A 16,219-nucleotide genomic window follows, 5' to 3' on the forward strand; every position below is an offset into this window, starting at 1 on the left:
AGAAGGGAGATAGATAGCGAAAAGTGTTTTTTGTAATCAATTTAGCATTTCAAATGTACTATTATCGTTTTTATTCTATGATGATCAACACTGAAAGCGGAAATGGTTGATTTCTGCCACTACCGATTTGAATAAAGTGTTAAAAGAGAAAATGCGAACTATTCTTAGAACGCTAAGTCGATTCCAAGGAAATCGAACTTGTTCTCTAATCGGTTTTCTTTATATAGATTAATATTGAAACCGGAAGTCGTACTGGATTTCTACCACTTCCGGTTTTAATACAGTATTAAGGATGGACATGGAAGATATTCTTGGAACACTTAATTGATTTGAGAAAAGCCCCTTCTCGCTATCTATTATGGCTTTCGCTCTATAATGGCAACGTTAAAACCGGAAATGGTTGATTTTTACCACGTCCGGTTGATTAATCGTCTCCATTAACGAACTCGGACGAGATACCATAATCGCTCCACATATCTATTGCAAAAATCGTTATCGTAGGAGTAACGGACGGACGGACTAAGAATACAATATTATAAGTCCCGTTACGTGATAAAAATAATAGTTATAAACGTATGCGGAAATGATTCATTTGGCATAAGGGGTGGCTGCTAATCTGGTGGTGAATGACTAATACCCAAAGAACAAAACATAATAAACGACTAGGCAGAGTTGGATTTACTACTAGGCCCGGGGCGCAACGTTTTGAGGGGAGCACTTTGAATAAAAATTTAATTAGCAAGACGAAGAAAAGTGCAAAAATATAATAATAATAATAATAATAATAATAATAATAATAATAATAATAATAATAATAATAATAATAATAATAATAGAAGTCAAACAGTTTCCAAATAATAATTGATTTAGGGAGTATATTGGCGTTAATCATTGGTCGTCGAAGCTAAATAGAATTTTAACGTTCTACTTGCAGTAGACAGTAGCGAAGAGGCGGGTAATTATGGTGTACTGCACTTCCCTCGCAACCCTCTGTGCATGAGCTCCTCAACACCTTGTCACAATATAAATCTAGATAACGTTCAACAATCCGACAAGGGCGCCCATGTTGTGGTTTACAAGGGGGGCAGTATAAGCGACGTTTCAAAAATAAATTCAAATTTTGCTGTAACTAATGTAAACATTCTTGTAACTATTTTCGATATTCTGAAGTACAATTTCCTCTAGGGGGGGGGGCGATCGCCCCACCTTGCCCCTCCTGATGGGCGCCCTTGCAATCCGATTATTTTATTTCCTTTAATGAAATTCTTAGTGTTGGAATATTCAAATTATTACGGGCGAAAATTCAAAACGAATTTATTTCATTATTGCGCCAACGCATATCGTAAAACTCATCATTCTCTGTAACTATTTCAAACAACAAGAAAAGATCGTGAATTTATAGTAATTAAAGTCTTTCTTCACAACATATGTAAAATGAAAATTCATTAAAATTTCTACTAAAACGAAATAAAGGTATGCATAAAATAAGTTTTTCATTATTATTTTCTATTGTGTTAAAAATTTCCCCCATCGGCGAGGGGTAGTAAACCCGCGACTAGGGCAGGCACGGAAAGATCAAGTGTGCATGTTTCGTCTAATCAGCACCTTTTCTTCTTTTCTTTCTTCTCTCTCTTTTTTTTTTTAAACAACATATACATACATTGGCATCGAGATACCCTGGCAACCTTGTGCGGTGACCGCCACTTCAGTGTCCCCGTACGAAGGCTACAATTTAAAGCAATGCTTTTCCTCGAGTGGAAGACACTGAGAGTTGCTCGAGACAGTTGCGCGAGAGCGGTCGGTGGCGGCAACCGTTTTAGTGGAAGCAACTGCAGTGGAAGCAAACGAAGGCAGCAATTTAAAGCAATGCTTCACAAGCAGTTGCTCCACCGAGTTGCGCCACTGCAGTGGATAAATATGAATAGGGACTAACCGGCATAACCGTGAGACGTAAAGCTCAAAGATTTCATTTCATTTCTAATTGTTCCCACATTATGCTTAGTCATCCTCACAAACACAATTCGATATTTCAGTAACATCATTACGATTGCACCATCAATCCAACATCATAGTCATTCGACCTCATGCTCACAAGTCTAACATCAATTTGATACTACGCTCACTCAACCTCACACTCACATAATCATCTCGACATAACGCTCATTCAAACTCACGCCCAAACGTGAGTTTTAACACGTGACACTGGCTTCATCTTGGTGACAACCTGGGAAATTAAAGGGGCCGGAGACCATGGTGCTGATAACATCACCTCTAAGAGTGCTGAAGTGAAGGAGTATCTGTAACTGTAACTATATGTTAAAATACCTTGCAAAATTTGGTTTTCATTATTACATATTTACGAATTAACAATATTTTCGCCAATTAGTATTGCCCAGGAGACGAGAAATAAGGTTTTCTCGTCTTGTCTTTTTTTTTTTTTTTTTTTTTTTTGTAGAACCCTTCTCTGGTTTTGTTTCTCGAACAATGCTTTCTCATTTGCTCTTGATTCTCAGAAAATTTTATCCTCTGTTTTCGATGTTGTCTTTCGTTTTTGTAAATTTATGCCTTTTTTCCTTAATTTCATCTAGAAGTGATCAGAATCCTTCTAGGTCACGGGAGATCCTCAAAGAGTTTAATATAACATCATTTTTTAAAGTACATTGTGTAGTGTCTTACATATCTTTAAACGTTTATAAATGCTCTTCACTATGTTCGTACAATCCCTTTATGAATTTATAGTTTTTATACTATGAATTATGTAACACTAAAATATTGTTTGATATCTAAAACTTTGCTGAGCTAGCATTGCTCATGAAACTAGAGAAAGTTTTTGCCTTGTCTCAAAAATGAGAATTATAATGTTTCTTATCTCGTCTGGAATTAGAAAATCTACTTCTCGTTTCAGCTCTTGCCTCAGTTTCGAAACGAGAAATTCCTCGTTTTGTGGGTAACATTATTACGAATTCAAAATTTTAAAAATGGTCAGATAGAGACAGTAAACAGCAAGTATAGGTGAAAACACAATGTAAGTCGAGTATTGGCTTGTGGTATGACCTTATTAACTAAACTTTAAAAAATGCTGACACGGCGACTGCGATCGATTTACAGGTCTTGAGACGAAAGTAAGAAGGGACTTACGCACACAGTAAGTAAAAACAATTAAGATGCCTGTAACTTTCCCCCAAATGGGTGTATCTTAAAACTAACCTCACCATTATTTTTCTAATTAAATTCTAGCCCGAAATTATGTATCATATTACCCTATTCCCATTTTGAAAACTTGACCTTAATTCAAAATGGCGGATTTCAAGATGGCTGCCATCAAGGTCATATCTACCATACGACTTCCCCCCAGGACTTATATGTATCCACATGTTTTTTCTTCACTTTTCTTCATTAACGCTCCGTTTACAAAGGGTAGTAAGGGACTTCTGTAGTAATCTCTAATAACCACATCACAACTCTTAAAAGTTAATTTAAAAAAAAATAGAAAACATGCACCATGGCAAAAATTTGTCATCACAAGTAATGATGCATACATGCCTTCTATCAGCAAAAAAAGTTTCATTGAAATTGGAGCCAGACATTTGAGTGATGTCCCTTGTGGGATGTGATTGAACGTGACGTCAGAACACATCGCCCCCCTTCCCGGAATTTACGGGAATTAGGTGACCTGAGTGAGCACATGTGGTGCCAGCTCTCTCCAGCGACCTATCAAGGATCATTGCGTGTATGCCAAGACGTGTCGCCGTTTTTATCCATGCCAAAAGTCGACATACTGACAATTAGGTAGGTAGTCATGATGGTCTGGCTGATGTGTGCGTATATTTTAACTCGTATATTTTGTCTCGACTCGAATTTCGAGACGTCTCGACTCGAATTCGAGTCGAGTCGAGACAGAGACTGTCGAGTCGAGACACGAGTCGAGACAGAAACATATTTTCGAGTCGAGACACGAGTCGAGACAACATTTTCTCGAGACGAGTCGAGACAGGCTTAAATCTCGACTCGACTCGACTCGAATGCATCCCTAGTCCGAACGAACGGTAATTTAAAAAAAAGTAACCAGCAATGAAAATATTATTAAAAAATATTTTTAGAAAGTTAAGTTTCAGTACCATGCAAAAGTTGTATAATGTTATATTATGTTTCCTCACCAAAACAGCCGGATTAAAAGATATTTAACCGGGCCCCGGGGACCCCAAAGAACGTTAATTTTGAAAAAAAAAGTTGTGAATAGTGAAAATATTATTGAAATATATTTTTTTAGAAAGTTAAGTTTGAGTACCGTGCAAAATTTATAATGTCATGTTTCCTCACCAAAACAGAGCTGGATAAAAAGATATTTAACCGGGCCCCGGGAGCCCAAAAGAACGTTAATGCTGAAAAAATATGGTTGTGAGTAGTGAAAATATTGAAATATTTGTTTTCAGAAAATTAAGTTTGAGTACCGTGCAAAAGTTGTATAATGCTATGTTTCTTCCTCAAAACAGAGGTAGAAAAAAATATTTCAGCAGGCCCTGCGGGTCCGAAAAGTGTTATTATTATTTTTTTTAAATATAAATACCATTATTTTAAGAATGTATAGAAAATTGGTTAAGATTCCTAATACTTTAACTTGACCCCAGGATTTTAAATGTTCTGATCTGATGTGCAGCTCTTCGCCTGATTGGTGTTTAGTAGATATAATAGTACGGACACAAATACATAAGGTAAGGTTGAAAAATTGACCAACAAACACCAGACCAGCGCAGAACTCACCACGTGGAGGTGGCTACACAGCGAGTTCCTCCCACCCACCCTCCTCTTACTTAAATCTCAATATTTTGTTCCAAGATTCAACTAAAGAGCTTTATGTTCGAAGCTTGGTCGATACTTTCGTGCTTCCAGTTTTGCTCGAATATAACCGTCTCGTGCAACACTCCCGCATACTTCTGAAGAAGATTCTGTTACTACCTTTACACACCTCTCCAAAGCCTGTGTGTGGAAGGGGAACGTGACAAACTGAAATCTCCTCTTTTCCACAATCATTTCGGTTGGTTCTTCTATTGATACGTTAGCCGAAATTGGAGGTTTCGTTACTATTACTTCTGACCAATCGGTCAAATCTATATAATCCGCATATTCTTCAGTGCTTTGCCTATTGCAATTGTCAATTAGAACTATAGTTTGGTATTTTCGGCCATCAAAATAGAGACCCTTAAAATCAGTAGCTTTACACTGTAGACGGTTTCTTTTTCTTTTTTGCTAGTTTCGTACGGATTTTGTTTTTATTTACTACCTTGTCTTAGTTTTGTTCAGTAAATTCATATCTTCTAAAACAGCGGATACAATTTTAGCAGCCGACCTATTCGATATACCTGTTAAATCTTTTGCGGTACTCATTTGTTTAGGGCTCACTATTATTTATTTAGGTTTACTTTAGATTTTATTCTCTAAATGATTGCTCCATGCGAACTCTTCATCGTCTGAATTCGGGGTGGAAGCGCTTAATGTATGTTCCAAGTACGGGATTGAGGCTAACGATAGTAACCCTCTTGTAATTGGTACCGTAGCATCATAATCGATCTGTGTGTCATGCTTTCTTTTGAGCCTATGGGTTTCTGCTTCATCTACATTGCAACTCGTCATTTGTGTCTGATTTCTCTGATCTAATATGAGCTCCCGGTCCAAAAGCGGTATATAATTTGATTTACCACACTTACAGGTTAATCTATCGCAGCATTTGCAAGAGAAAATATCAAATAACTTCTGAGCACCGTTCTTAAATTTCTTTAATTTGGCTCTTAATGGAGTATATCTCATTTCTTAATGGGGTTAATGATCGTTTTGCATTTTGAGTTGTAATTCAAAATCATATGCTTAATTCGAAGTTAAGACAATACAGGAAGAGAGGCTCGCAGCCATATTGTTTCTAGTTTATTTGAATTCAGCAATGTAAGCGCCACCTTCGGAAAGCCAGTGTTATGTATTTTGCATCCAGATGCGAAAAAGTTATATTCTCTTAAAGTTTGAGAGTTCTGAGCTGGGCTCAACACAAAGGTTTTTCGTGTGTTAATATGGTAGCTATGAAAGTTAGTTAAGCTCTTAATAGTTATTTGCGTATATTGAAACCAAGTATTATATCATGTTTTATGTATTAATAGTATTGTCTGGTAAAATGTTACTATTACCTAAAACCATTTTATTTGAACAAAAAATTGGGAACTTTAGGGCCCGGGGGCCCGGTTAAATATTGTTTTAAAATCAACATATTTGACATGGCTTCATTTCGTACCAATGCACAACTTTTGATAACTACTCAATCCTGAATATCTAAAAAAAAAAATTTCGGCCCACCCTACTGTACATACAGTGAGCGCAGAAAGTGTTCGTACACCTATGCTATTGAAACGAGAATGCCTGCGAAAAAGAAACAGAGAATTTAAGAAGTGTAATAACACACACAATATGAATAATGAAAACTAAGCTTTATGAATATATAAATAAAGAACCACAAAGACAAGTTTAATGGTCAGAAAGTAAATAAATTCCGTAGAAAGTGTATAGAGTAGACGCAAAAAGTGATCGTACACCTGACGTACGAATACGAAACAAAGATACCACAACTGGGGTTCACTAGTATTCACCTGAGTATACACCTCTGTATAGCATGACGAGTAACAGAATGAGTTTAGTTGTGAATAGGAGTGAAAAAACTGCACGGTGGGCTGTCAAAGTAGGAAGCAACCGAACAGAAAAAAATGAGGAGACAAGAAAAGTAATTATTAAATTGCATAAGAAGGGTAAGTCTTTGAGAAAGATAGCAAACCTTGCAGACAGGCCTCGTTCAACAGTACAAACAATAATTGCGATGTATAATGTTTCTATCACTGTGCGAAAAAAAAAAAACTGGAAGACCAAGAGTGTTGAGTGAACAAGATAAACGTTACATTATTAGGGAAAGAAAAAAGGTTCCAAAAAATAGTGCTGTGCAATTGGCAACGAATCTGGAAACACGCGGTGTTAAAGTATCAGCCAGTACAGTGCGGAATATTTGCAGGGCATCATGGTCGGATAGCCAGAAAAATGTTCTGGGTGAACAAGACAAATCGTATAAAGAGACTAAAGTTTGAAAAAGAGTATAAAGATAAGGGATCAGGCTTCTTTCTGGAATAGGGTCATATTTTCGGACGAAAGTAAATTTAACTTTATCGAGTCCAATGGGAGCCGTATTATATGGCGCAAGGTGAATACAGAGATGAATCCTCAAAATCTCGTCCCTAAAGTAAGACACGGAGGAGGGTCCGTGCTCGTCTGGGGTTGTATGAGTGCCTCAGGAGTGGGTCGTCTCCACCTGATCGATGGAGTGATGATCCACAAAGTGTATATTAACATATTAAAGGAAAATCTCCATACTAGTGCGCAGAAGATGGTTCTTGAAAACAATTTATTGTTCAGCAAGACAACGACTCCAAACATACAGCGGAAAATACTCGATTGTGGCTACTGTATAATGCCTTGAAACAGCTTCGCACACCTCCCCAATCCCCAGACATGAACCCCATAGAACATCTATGGTATGTTCTGGAGACAAGAATCAGAAGGCACAGCTTCTCTACTCAGGGCTGGCGCTAGCAATTTTGCCGCCTTGGGCGGTGCTTTCACATGCCGCCCCTAATCCGCAAACCTTATTTTGACAGATAACGTTCAAGTGTCATTTAAAAATATGTATAAAATGGAAAAGTAAACAAAAAAAACTACCTTTTTGGAATGCTCACGTAATATTTAAACGATTCTATACTGACACAATATTCAGTATGCTCGATTTCGCTGTATATCTGTAATATAGAGCAGCGCATACAGAAAATAAAATTTTAAAAATATACTTTAATCATGACTAAGAATTTTAATTTTTAGGCTTATTTTATATCAAAAGGCGTTTTCAACAGAGTATGGAGCAAGAAGATAATACAGTAAATCAGATATTATGGTAAATGTAAGTGATTAGCTTAAGCCTTATAATGTACTAAAACACAATAGACATACATAAATTTAACATACCTTAATTGAAAGAAACTTTTCTTGCTTTGATATGAGCAAATTCCTTTATCACATCGCGTAGTCCAATGTTTTAGCCAATTTGTGTTCTATTGATATCGTCGCTAGACCACTCAAGCGTGTTTCAGGCATAGAAGAGTGTAGATAGTTTCTAATAAACTTAAGTTTCCAAAAACTTCTTTCTCTACTTGCCACTGTTGCAGGCAAGATTAACAAAATTCTACGTACAATACTAATATTGGGAGCAAAGTCATGTTCCTTAATTATTATTATTATTATTATTATTATTTGTGAACTTTCACAGGCTTAATTATAGTGGATGACACTTTCAGTTTGTCTTTCAAATCATTGGTGTTAATATCTTTCAATTCTTCGTGTGTTAAAATGGTGGTAAGTTTAGTACACTTTTCAGACAAAAAGTTCAGGTGGTAGGCTATATCTTTACGATTACTTATATCGCAAAGAAAATTGAAATACTCGCTGTGATGTTTAAGTTGCTCAAATCTTTCTCTTAAAAGCTAACACAATCACTTCTAGAACTTTGTAATAAAAATCGATCTTGTATCTTGCTTGTGGATGTTTTCAGTAGCTTCATCCTCTGCCTCGTACTGAAACTGTCTCTTCTTTCGACTTCGAGCTTGCACTGTATTACGTATCAGTGGATCACCCGTATCTAATGCTGATGCCAAAACCATCGTATCAACTAAGTAATATTTAAACTTTGCATAATTTCTGCTCCTCTCAAAGTACCCAAATATATTTTCAAGAAATCCCACTGCATCCAACACATGAGAATCAATGCTTTAAAGTCATATCAGGCAACGAGTGAGTAAAGGAAAGAAAAGTAACTCAGCTGGTTTGCTATACACAGAGCATCGTGGACGACCATTCTTTCGGTTCTATTGTCATTACTTATTTGAAGTAAGGCATCATAAACTTCCTATATTTGATAACTGAGTCAGAGCATCAATTCGGCTCTCCCACCTTGTGGTGGATAATGATTTTAAGGTTAGTGTAAAGGGATAAGTTCTGCCGATAGATGTCGCTACAGTCTTCGTATCTCTCCCATGTATTTTTTACCTTTCACGAAAATTTACCATTTCTCTTACATATTTCAATCTAGAGACTTCAAATTTTTAGAGAAGAAACTTTATAACCTATTAAAGGAAACAATCCGTGCCGATTTTTTATTTAGAATTTTCTTCACAGTTGAAACAGTTCTATTGTTAAAGGTTTAGGTATCAATTTCAACAATCAAGTCATTTCAGCAATGAAGAAAATTCTAAATAAGAAATCGGCACGGATTGTTTTCTTTAATAGGTTATGAAGTTCCTTCTCTAAAAATTTGAAGTCTCTAGGTTGAAATTTGTAAGAGACATTGTAAATTTTCGTGAAAGGTAAAAAATACATGCGAAAGATACGAAGACTGTAGTGTCATCTATCGGCAAAACTTGTCCCTTTATGGCCTACCGTTGAACTGACTCAGAAAAAAAGTCATAAACCTTTTTTAGCTATACAAAAAATGAAACATTTCTCAAGAAATAATACGCTGTACGATTTACTATATTCGGAATGAACAATTTGTAAATTGGTCAAAAACTCGCTATTAGAACCTAAATGTCTCTAGATGTTACAGGCTAGAACGGCCTGTCTCAAGTGGGAATGTTCCTTTTGCATACTTGGAGCGGAGCGTTAGAACATTATTGAATAGAAAAAAATATAAAAAGACACCGTGATAATCTTATGCACTCTAGCTAAAAATCCTATCTACACTGCTGCAAGGGAAATATTGAACGAGATACCTGTGGCTAGTAGTTTGATAATTGAAAACGAGGAGGAATGCTCTGAATTTCCTGAGAGAGTATTTTCTTGAATGTGAGTGAAGTAAGTTCAATTACATTCTCAGGTTAACACAATCTTATTTTTCCATGTGAGCCTATTACGAAGCATTATATTTTGATAGTATTCTTGTCTTTTTCAAATTTTGCCGCCCATTAGACTTGCCGCTCTGGGCGGTGGCACGGCTCGACCCTCTCTCGCGCCGGCCCTGTCTCTACTAAAGAAGGCCTAAGAAAAGCTATTCAAGAAGAATGTGACATAATCAGTCCCGAAGCTACAGAACTACGAACTACTACAGGTGAAATCAATGCCACGAAGACTACAGACAATCATTAACGCCCCAGACAGCACAATGCACGTACAGTATCCGTATAGTACATGTAAAATTGCACGGATGCAACATGTGCATCATCTGTATAAATGCACGCCTGTACATGTGATGCACATATACATGCCAGGTCCTATTCAACATCTTCACGTGCACAGAACATGTGCAACGTACACGTCCTGCACAAGTGATTTACACCTACCGCGCAGGTGATTTACAAGTAGCACGTATTCGATTTACATGTAGTTCACAGGTGATTTACATGTAGGACAGCGGTGATTTACACGTAGCACATAGGTGATTTACATGTAGCACACAGGTGATTTACATGTAGGACAGAGATGATTTACACGTAACACACAGGTGATTTACACGCAGTTCCCAGGTGATTTACATGTAGGACAGAGATGATTTACACGTAACACACAGGTGATTTACAGGTAGGACAGAGGTGATTTACACGTAGCACACAGGTGATTTACAGGCAAAACCCAGATGATTTACATGTAAGACAGAGATTATTTACACGTAATACACAGGTGATTTATACGCAGTACCCAGATGATTTACATGTACTATAGAGGTGATTTGAAACAGTACCCAGATGACTTACATGTAGTACACAGGTGATTTCCTCGTAGTACAGAGGTGATGTAAAAGCAAATTCGAGATGCAACGGAAAAAAGAAGCTTATATATTTGGTGTTTTACGCAGTAACACAATCTACAGCTGCAAAGACATCACCTTCAAAGTGTATAACAAGTAACTAAGAATTGTCAGTGAGAATTTTAGTTTTGGAGTTTATTATTTGCAACGAGCAAAGCTTTAGGTAGTATCTTCGACATGTTTGCCAAGTAACAAATAACGCAACATATTCCACTGTAATCGGTCACGAAAATAATTTTGTAAACCTACGAACTGTCTGACAGTAGTTACATCAGTACAATGCTGCCACCTGTTGATATTGTATCCTAGCTCAGTGGACGTTATGGAGTTTTTACAATCATTCAGCTCTTATTCGTCGAAAAGTCTCTATAACACCGCCTGGAGGAAAAACGACACCTACCAAAAATGGAGGTTACTCTCTGTTGATGAAAATGAGAGTAAAAGAATGAAAGTAAAAGTATACACTTGCACGGTATTATGGACGTCTCATACACACGTGCAGTAGCCGTGCAAATACCCATGTGCACACAACGGCTTAAGCACCGGTAATTTAAATGTGCTTCATCCACGCAAATGCACATGTGCACATCCACTGCTCAAGCATGGGTTATGCACATGCGCTGCATCCACGCAAAAGCACATGTGTACATAACGGCTACAGCACGGGTTATATAAATGTGTGCTTCATCCATGCAAATGCACATGTGCATATAACGGCTTAAGCACGGGTTACGTACGTGCGCTGCATCCATGCAAATGCACATGCGTACATAACGGCTTAAGCACGGGTTATATAAATATGTGCTTCATCCATCCAAATGCACATGTGCACATAACGGCTTAAGTACGGGTTCCGTACGTGCGCTGCATCCCCGCAAATGCACATGTGTACATAACGGCTTAAGCACGGGTTACGTGCGTGCGCTGCATCCACACAAATGCACATGTGTATATAACGGCTACAGCACGGGTTATATAAATGTGTACTTCATCCATGCAAATGCACATGTGCACATAGCGGCTTTAAGCACGGGTTCTGTACTTGTGCTTCATCCACGCAAATGCACATGTGTATGTAACGGCTTAGGCACGGGTTATGTAAATGTGTACTTTATCCATGCAAATGCACATGTGCAAATGCACGACTTAATCACTGGTTATGTACGTGTGCATAACCCACGTAAATGCACATGTGTACATACACGGGTTATGTATGTGTGCTTCATCCACGCAAATTCACATGTACGGCTTAAGCACGGGTTACGTATGTGTTCATCATCCACACAAATGCACATGTGCAAACGTACGGCTTATGCATGGAAAGTGCACATGTGTCGTACACGTACGTGTTGTCTGGGGCACAGGGTAATCCCACAAAATATTAAATAACGTAATATACTTTATAAGCATTAATTCAAGCATAAGTGTACGGTGACTTTTTGCGTTTACAAAAAAGGAATTCTCTCTTTTCTTCTGAACAAAACAGTGATTGTGTTTGTTTGGCCTTTCTCTTGTATATAGAAATAAAATGTATGAATGTGTAGTCTTAATTCTGGTTATATATATATTTTCCACCTCCCGTTCTTATGCTAGCTGTTTTCAATATAAAGTATGCACGGTGTACGAACACTTTCTGCGCTCACTATAGGTGTGTTGGCAATAAACGAATGTTATTAGAATATTAGTTGAGATTTCTTTTCCTCCACTGCCTTTCGCCTGGTTAAAAAGTAGTTTGCAGTGCTTTGGAGCAGCTGCAGGTGGGAACGCGATAATGTTTGAGACATACCGGCGACTTTTTTGTGTGTGAAAATAAGACCTTCCTTATAAAGCAGTAAATAACTGCAGTAGCAATTGTCTACGTAAGTGATAAAGACATATCCAACTACAAGAAACTAATACAGTATATATATTCATTATTGTGTTTCTTTTAACAGCTACTAGCTAGGGATGACCAATTCCAGAATTTTTGCTTTCCGGAATCCGGAAAGTAAAATCGGAAAAATTCCGGATTTCGGAAAAATTCCGATTTTTTTAAATTCCGGATTTTTTACGAATTCCGAATTTTTTCCGAAATCCGGAATTTTTCTGAATTCCGGAATTTTTCCGAATTTCGGAATTTTTCCGAATTCCGGAATTTTTCCGAATACCGGATTTTTTCCGAAATCCGGAATTTTTCCGAATTCCGGAAAGTAAATTTTCCGATTCCGGAAAATAAAATTTCCGGAATTCGGATTCCGGAAAATTTTGGCCATCCCTAATATATATATATATATATATATATATATATATATATATATATATATATATATATATATATATATATCCTTAGTGCCGTAACAATGTGCGGTGCAAGCGATGCAACGCACCGGGGCCCTGAAGCCTATGGGGTCCCGTCGAGCCCATTAATTACTCAGTAGGCTACTGAACACTTATATTTTATTATTTATTTTTTATCACTCTTCTATCAGGCCTTGTGTCAATTTTGTACTAATACACAATAACACACTGAGCAAGGCTATGTGATAATATGTAAAAAAAAATAATAAAAACACTATCACGTAACAGTTTCAACACAATAACTGTGTCTCCATCAGACATCCACTCCTGGTTATTTTTTATGTGTGAGAGAAAAGCGTTGTCAATTTTAAAATTGCCAACAATTTTAGATTTTTTTTTCAGTTTTTGTTTTGGGCTCACCCAAGCCTATAGCTCCATTTCTTATGTTTAAAAAAGAAACATTGTGGTGAAATTCTAGATTACTAGTAACTTTCGTAAAATTTTTTTCTTTTTCGGTTTTGGGGGTCCCCAAGTCCAGAAATAAGGAAATAGACACTTGGGCAAATGACCCTAAGTCTCTAAACCAGTCATATTTCCTACAGTGATTATCTTTTTCTTAATCTGATGGTCATCAACCGGGACACCTGCTGCATTCTTAGCAAATATCAGAAAGGGAATGGGTGATATTCCGCTGCATGCTAATACGAAATATCTCCAATAGACAGGGTTGCAGATTGTCAGATAAAATTGTGTTGTTTTTAAGAATATTGTAAACTAAGCATAGTTGTTTCATTGTTTAAAAACGGGGTTATGAGTGAAATAATAACTGACATACATGTTCAGTAATGTACAGTGCATTTCGAATCTATTCATAATTCAATTTGGCCCAAAATGACACATAATCCCTTTTAACAATGACTGATTCAATTCTACAATGCAGCATTAAATTAACCACGCAGCATACCTGAACATTGAAATAATAAATAATAGTGTAAGGATCCCCACGTTGCAGTACCATGCAATAATAAACAGAAACAAGCAGACGACGGTCCCGAAGAGGAGTCGCCCACCATCGCCAACAGTCGGAAGGACGAGGATCACCGAAGGAATCCGACAATACAGAATAAAAGGGAGCTGCACGCCTCGACCAACATCAATCTACCCATGTTGATCGAAACACCTAAAACCCCTCTCACGACGCTTGGTCACCGAAAGGTACCCATCCTTAAGCCCACGACGCTTGGTCACCGGGTTCGTTTCCTCTTTCTCACGACGCCTAGTCACCGAGAGAGAGAGAGACCTAATCTAAACCCCTATCACGACGCTTGATCACCGGGTTCCTATCTTAAGCCCGTTTCACACGGATCTGAACTAAGGCCTCAACCCAGGCTACAGGCCCGTAGTCAAGGGGGGGCTAGGGCGGGCTCAGCCCCCCTAAATTTTTTGTAGCCCCCTAACTAAAATCATAGTTTGAATTAACGAAGGATGCCGGGGAAATTCCCCTTCGGTAAAAATTTATGTCCGGCTCGTATCACAGAAGTAACATAACATCCCTGTCTGGGATAAATTTTCGCCTTCTACATTTACAGCAACAATACATAAGTATCCCCTTCTCGTTCGAAAATTTAATTCGAACAATGACTGAAATGTTAGAAGAAATTGTATTTCCAAATGTTCTTTAGAGTGCTAAATTAAAATTTGCTTTTATTATCCTCATTTAAAGTATTGGCCTATTTATGCGCTACGCTTCTTTGAATCGCTAATATTTATTTGAGCGTGAGACTGTTTATATATATAATGTTTCATGTGCAAACGACCCTCGCTGCAGAAGAAAAATAATTTATGGTTATTCTATCGGCAAACATGCATTTGTGTTCAGCTGCTGAAGAAGAGTTTACTTCTTCCTGTCCTTTTTGGAATTTGCAACTGAAAACATCCTTTTACTGTGAGTGATTGGCTTTCGGTCAATATGCCAGAGATTGAAAAGACAGCATCCCTCAACATGGGGTCGCAACTGCTTCGCTCTAATAATCACACAGGTGTATGGGTTTGTTTTGTGTATATTGGACATGGAGAGAAGGGGGGGCGGAATTTTGACTACGTTTTATGTCACGTGATAACGGAGTAAGAAAAGTTTCCTTTTCTGAATTGTATTTACTCTTGTTGTGTTGTGAGTTGAACATGGTTGTAATTGAAAGTTGATCGATGCTGGTTTCTGAAGATGAACCGAAGTTGACTTGAAGAATGAGAATTGTAGTGTAGCAGCAACTTGACTATTTGTTAAATAATTTAGAATAGCAAGTAATATTTTTAATATATCTTTAAACTAAAGATACGTTCGATTCACTTAATCTTTATCGGGGATGAATTATTAGATACTTATATTAAAATAATTTAATAATTGTTGCCAATCTTTGGCGCCAGAATCAAATGTTCAAGCAGATCATCAGACGTAAGCCTAATCATTCAAAGTTACTATTTTCTAAAAGAATACCTTGCAATCTTCTGGTATGTAAACAAAAAAATGCAGCGGACTAAACGGAGGAAGTAGTTGCATTTATAGGAAAAACAGGATTTTCAATTAAAAATTAAACCTTATTGGATGATAATATGTATAATGCTTTATAAATTTGAAATTTGACTTTTGACTTAAAACAGGGTGCGTTGGGGAATTTAGCGTCCCTCTTCAGCAGGGAGGCTATATAGACACGGGACCTATAGCTTAAAGTAACATCCAAATCACTAACGGTTTGAATCCGAGAACTCCGAGTACGGTTTGAACCAGGCCCTTGCTGGCCCACCGGGACACCGGGACGTGTCCCGGTGCGCCCTCCGAAATATCACAGTATAAATAAAGGTACAAGTTTTTAGTAATAAATTCTTACAGTTTTATTGGTAAAGAACCCGTGAAAGGTGCAGTGCGCCCTTTACATTAGGCGCCCTTGCGAAACCACATCAAAGATGAACGATTTTATTTACTCTCCTGTATAACACAGTTCTGTACAATAAATACACATAGTTACTGTTGGCGAAGAACCCGTGAAAGGTACAGTGCGCCCTTTACATAAG

The sequence above is a fragment of the Thermobia domestica genome, chromosome 6 (genome assembly GCF_964235325.1).
Source record: "Thermobia domestica chromosome 6, izTheDome1.hap1.1, whole genome shotgun sequence".
In the NCBI taxonomy this organism is placed as follows: Eukaryota; Metazoa; Arthropoda; class Insecta; order Zygentoma; family Lepismatidae; genus Thermobia; species Thermobia domestica.